The sequence below is a fragment of the Aulonocara stuartgranti genome (assembly GCF_965226115.1).
Source record: "Aulonocara stuartgranti genome assembly, chromosome: 2".
NCBI classification, from domain to species: Eukaryota; Metazoa; Chordata; class Actinopteri; order Cichliformes; family Cichlidae; genus Aulonocara; species Aulonocara stuartgranti.
In genome coordinates this window covers 10,897,781-10,903,950 of record NC_138940.1, presented here as the reverse complement: position 1 = coordinate 10,903,950, position 6,170 = coordinate 10,897,781, and the positions used below count along the sequence as shown (strand labels likewise).

The window sequence follows — 6,170 nt, the reverse complement described above, 5'->3', positions numbered from 1 at the left end:
ATATTTTACAAATGTAGTGTTTCACTTCAAATCCTTAAACCCCCCTTGAGTGTTTGGCCCAAGTTTGTTTTGTCTGGTATTCGATAACGATTTGTAATCGTAAATTAACTTAATTAAATTTTAGGGAACGCTTTTTACTTCTAACAAACAATAAAATGATAACGCTGAGTAACTGGATGATAAATTTGGAAGTGATGCTTCAGTTTGTTTTAAAGGGCATTCATAAGGAGGCAGATGAGGCGATGATGGTGGTGTGAACATAAAGGCCACTGTTTGCTTTAAGCTGTTTGGTTTAGTTTCTGCACCAGAAACATTTAATTATGTTCAGGAAAACATGGACGTTTGGGTTAAAATATGAAGAGTCCCCCTCTAATACAACAGGAGCATTTATTTTGAAAAATCAGCACAACTCCACCTCAAAGACATGATGTGATCCAAACATACGTTTTTCAGATTTTTGCTCATGTGTTTGAAAGGTTTGGTTTCTATTTGCTCGTCTTTAGTGGATCTGCATGCATGAATACGTGATGATGAAGAGGAAAACACGGCGTGCAGATCACTTTGTGATTTTGTTGAGCAGCTACCTGCGTGGCGTCAGCTGGAAGCAAGAGAGCACACGAAAACCAAACTTGCTGATATTTAATGTATTAATCAGATTTAATAACTCATTAAATTAAAGGTGCTGGCACTCTGTCCTTCATCATTATGGCCATCTTTAACCTCTGATTGTGCTGATGGACGCTCTCAAAGAGATCAGAGTATTTCCCCATTAATGCATTCAAGTCGTCCTGCTCTGGTTTCATGTTTGCATCTCTGCGTATCGCTGACCCTGCTGACGCCAACCCATGTGACTGACTGTGAAGGCTTGTGGCGTTTGAAATGATCCGTAACACTGATCCATCATCATCTTCAAATGAGAGAAAAACAGGTGTTTCTGTAGCTTATGTTTTAAAGTAGACTTTTATGTGTAGCTGTGTTTGTTTTCATTCATGCTTGTTTAGGTCGGCGAGCCCCCAACACTGTCTTGGAAAATCTGTATTTCCTGACCGGTTGAAGAGCGATATCTGCCCGTCGGCACATGAAGGTGACGATGCACCACCTCTTTGATCTGTAGCAGATTGGACTTGACAGAAACAAAACCTTTCAAACTTGTGTTAAAACAGGATTACAGTCAGGACTACCGCTCCAAGGAGACAATCTCCAAAACAATGTTTTGAAAAGTGAGCAGACAGTGGATCTTCATCACAGACAATCTCAACTTGTGACATGGGAAGGCTCTCTGTGCCTGGTGCCGTGTCTGAGCCTGGAAGGGTCTCCAACAAAGTGGAGATGAGAGCTGGATTTACAGCTACAAACACCAAACGGCATCCTTCATCGTGGAAGACACTGAGACCGAAGAGGATGTGTCAGGTCAGGAGAGCAGCTGAGACCTCTCATGCAGTTTCCGGATGCAGAAAAAGGTTTTCAAAGATTTATTTACACTATGTATGGAATGATTGATCGGCAGGTGACTAAGTGTGCTGGAACATCTGGAGTGCTCAGGAGGGGTCTGCAGGGCTTCAGGCTGAGGAGGGGTAACCGGTGGGTGGGCATGTGAGTAACAGGTAAGTTCTTGTTTCCACAGAGACTGCTTGACTCCGTGAGGAAAACAGATGCAACAGTGGCAAAGGGCAGCTCCACCCACAGGTGGAGACTCAGTTAGGCCTGGGTGAAAGAGAGAGAGATGAAGAGATAAACGGCGAGTCGGATCCTGAAAGACCTCACTCATCATTTTACAGAGCAGTCCACTACCAGGCGTTCGCCATGACCAGAGCTGTGACCGCTGGTCTCCATCGTGACAACAGGTGAGTTTCTGGGTGTGCAAACTCGCCAGATTTTGCCTCCCTGTGACTAAAATTATTTAATTTTAGCTGCTGTTAGTGTGCTCACAGCCTCTTTGGCGAAGCACCCACCTGCTCTGTGGTTTACCTGAAAATCCAACAGTTTTACAGCAGCTGTCACACATCTGTGATTTCAACACTGGCTGCACTGATATAACAACTACTACATTTCCCACAATTCATGTGGATAAGCTGCTTTGTTTTGATCTTCAGGATTTTATCATTTAATCTGTGGACCTTTAATAATCTCCCTTTCCCCCCACAGACACTTGTCATGACTGTAAATCTCCGACTCTGTGTTTTTAAATAAAATCAACATGAATTTTGCAGAAAGATGGAAACGTCTCTGCGTAAGGTTACGACTGTGATTAACTGGATGTTTTAAAATTAAGATTGATAAGGAAATTACAGCTAATAGGCTGCAAAGTGCTGGATAATGATGCTTCTCATCAGGCGAGGAAAAACTCGCAGCATTTTATTTGCTTTGAGCGAGCAGAAAGTGATGAATGTGAAGCCCAACGAGAAGCTGAAGCAGTTCCTGCAAGTAAAAAAAAAATTGACAAAAAGTGGGGTTTAATTACATCGACACATCGCCACCGTCGCAGCTTCCGTCGGATGGCGAACATCTGCATTTTAATCGATTCTGTTTCCTCCCTCCTCCTCCTTTCCCTCCATGTCTTTCAAGATCATTAACTTTATTGGATTGGACATTCCTGTTGCAAAAACAATTCAGCATAATCATTTGCAATGCGACTCCCCAGTGCAGGATGCAAATGCTCGCGCTCGCCGCCCCGGCCTGGCAATTACCACCGGAGCACAGATGCAGGCGGCCGCTTCGTCAGAATAAAGTCGAGGGTGCAAATAATGTGATTACTCAGTCATTACATATTGGAGTGCATTCATTATGGGCAGCAGTGGATTCTGGGCATTGTTGACATCGCCTTGGCAGAGACGGCGATGACGCAGGATGTCTAGAACGTAATGCCCATAATCTCATCTCAGCCTCAGTCCAAGACTCCCCGAACTCCAGAGGAACACCGGCTGAATGTCAATGAAGGAAGACGTCACGTGACTCTCAGGTGGAGTCTGAGGTGCTCGTTTGGAGGTGTGACAGGAAGCAGGTGGGAAACACGAGCGGCGCCTTGGTGGTTTGATGTAAAGGTCAGAGCTGCTGTGTCCGAACAGACGGCCAGCTGAGGCGTACAGCTGGAAACCAGAGCCCAAAGATTTGGACTCTCTGTTCTGGGCTTTGGTTATTCTTCACTTCCTGTTTTATTCTGAAAGTATTCCACATGGTGTGTACTCTCAGGTTCCTAGATTTATGGACAGTGACACAGTTTTTTGTAGTTTTGCCTCCAATGTGGCTGAAGATTAGAGTTAGAGTCAGTTTTATGCACAGGCCTCCTTGAAAATAAACTCTAAACTAAATGTAATTTTATGTTTAGGGAAAACATTTTGGTCCCCGTTTGCTGCCAAAACTGTTTAGGTTACTACAGCAGCACCTTCAAAAATATTTATTCTTGCATAATTATCAACAGAAACCCCAAAGTCTTGGCAAACTTTTTAAATTGTTTGTATCAGGCTGTAAACATGTTTATTTCTGCTGTAAAGTAAGAACCTCCAGAACCTGCTTCAGGATCCCAAAACTTCATCAAGTATACCAACAACCTCCTCAAGAATCCATTCAAAGACCCCTGGAACATTTTATCACCCGCACACTGCAATTTATATGTCTGTGAAGCCTCAACTGCACTGCTTTGGTCGCCGCTGTGCTGACTTTGGAGCCAAAATGACCAAATTTAAAGAAGAGAGCTAAGTTATGTGTCTCATACACACAAACCTACTAATTGGTGTGAAGTAACATCCAAATCCAAGAATTTCACTCATCAAAACTGGAGCTTCTTGGACGATCTGTTAGTACGACTAACCTGACAGCATTAAAAATGCTCCAAAGAGCTCCAACGGCACAAACACGGTCCAGAGGTGAGTTCAGGTGAAGCCTAGCAGACGGCTAGCAGCTACATCTGCCTCTCAGTCAAACTTTAAGCCTGAATAAAATTAAACAGGTCAGTTAGAAAATAAATGTACCACCTGTACAGCTGGTATGAAGGAGCTAAACATACCAAAACAGCTTTCCCACTGTTGCTTGCCATAAAAAAAATGGCCGACCCACTGCTGGAGCCTCTGGTGGACACTGGAGAAACTGCAGGTTGTGGGTGGCTCTTTGCTTTTTAATCCTGGAGGTTGCTGGTTGAATATGTGCCTGTCAAACTGTTTATGTCACGCTTTCTTTCGTGCAAGTAATGATTAGTAAAGTAACAATAAAGTAACTCCATTAGCATTTAACTGTTTTAAAGTCTGTTTTCTCCTCTGGTATCTCAGTCAGAAAGGTCCTTGACGGTAAGTACTTCCTGTTTGATGCACCACAGTGGATGGTTACCCTCAGAGTGTAGCTGTCAGTGCTTCCTGTCAGGTGGTGTGACTTTAAGCTCACCTCTGTGAGCGCCTGAACGTCTTAGCGACGGAATTTGTTTTATAACAGCGCCTGTACTCAGTAAAGTTAGTTTGGGATTCAGCTCAAATAATTAACATCTGTTTTTTTAGTCTTATCTCAGAGATTAATGTCTCTTCCATCGAAGAACAGCTGGATTTTAACAGTTTTTTTTCACTGCACTTTAATAAACGTTGAAACAGTTTGCAGCTTCGCGCGTCCAGCTTTGACTTATCACATCCTTAAACTGTGTCAACACGTTGGAGACGCGCCTGTTGGAGCTGTACGTTTTAATGCCTCCGCAATAAATTAAAGAGCAGTTTAATTTAGCAATTTGGTGCAGTATGTTAATGTGGGAAGAAAGAGGGATTCAGCCCAGCAAAATGAAATGAAATAACATATATTTGAAAGTGTAATTTTTCTTTAACACACATTATTATTATTTCAATCCTTGTAATTGAAACGGCAATCCAGGCAACTTGTATTAAATTGGATTGTGGCAAAATTGCACCTTTGGTTTGCCAAGGCTGACTGAGTCCTTGCATCAAATGAATTTAATTATTCCTGTAGCCCATATATTATTAATCATCTATATTGATTTCTGAACTCCCAGACTGCTTGTGGATATGCAAATGCAGCCGCGGCAATATCGGGACGGGCTCATTTGCATGGGAGCCCATTATTATTTTATAAGTAAATTTTAATGTGGACTCAATTAAAACTCAGCCAGTGGAACAGCTGAATTGGCCCAAGGTATGAGCTTTCTGAGATTCATGTGCACAGCCGGGATATATCAATTAGTAAAGATCAAACTTTGGCTTCTCTGGAGGGGAAAGAAAATGCTGGAATTCAATCAGAGCGACTGCGGCGGCGGCAGCTTTGACTCGCTGGGTCCATCTTTGGTGGATTTCTTTTTTATTTTTATTATTATTCGAGTGGAAACTGTCCAGGTTGTAATCAGATCTGCCAAATGGAATTATAACCCGGAAAATTCGCAGTTTCAACAGGGGGAAAGGAGGTCACTTCAATATTTTATCACCTTTAATGTGACCTTCCTGCTCCCTTTTGAATAAACTTCACTTAAAATTACCCCTAAGGTCGAATTTTACATACACTTCTCTCATATAGACTTTAAATGCTGTTGTTCTTCTTTGAACCCTTCATAGTTGCTGAGATTAAATGCAGACGGTGAGATGTGTCTGTGTAGCTAAAAAAAAAACTGGGCGAGTCGATGTGGGAGTGCTTTAAGAACAGTGATATGGTTGTGTCTTTTTGTTTCTTTGTTGTATTTTGCACTGTGTAGTTGTTTTAGTCTCTTTACACTTGTCTTTCGGTCTATTATTTGTGTCTTTGTGGCTGTTTGTTGTGTCTTTGTGTCTGTTTTTCGTGTCTTTGTGTCTGTTATTTGTGTCATTGTGTCTATTATTTGTGTCTTTGTGTCTGTTTTTCGTGTCTTTGTGTCCATTTATTTGTGTCTTTGGGTTTAGTTTTGTTACTTTGGGGTGGATTTTTATCTCTGTGCATTTTTTTAGGTCTCTGTATTCATTTTTATCTTTCGTTTTTCACTCTTTTTTTGCCTCTGTAAGGGTTTTCTGTATTGTTAGTTTCTGGTTGTTAGTTTCATTTCTTGTTGTTGTTTCTTCTTTTTTGTCTCTGTAGTTTTTCTGACATTTTTTAGGACGATATGTATGAATCTGGATTTGTTTTGTGAGTCTTCTTGTCTCTGCGCAGTCATTCAGCTGGCCCATCTGTTGGCATGATCTTCTTCTTTGTTGCAAAAAACAAAAACAAAAGAGGGA

The 6,170-nt window shown here is 41.8% G+C and overlaps 1 long non-coding RNA gene across 1 annotated transcript; it reads right to left on the bottom strand.

Annotated features, from left to right (window-relative positions):
- Positions 1–1,617: 1,617 nt before the first annotated feature.
- On the bottom strand, positions 1,618–4,061 carry LOC309690307. The gene is made up of 3 exons (XR_014271701.1): positions 4,004–4,061; positions 3,809–3,928; positions 1,618–1,704 (listed from the first exon to the last, which is right to left on the bottom strand). It is a non-coding gene; the product is annotated as an uncharacterized lncRNA (long non-coding RNA).
- Positions 4,062–6,170: the final 2,109 nt, after the last annotated feature.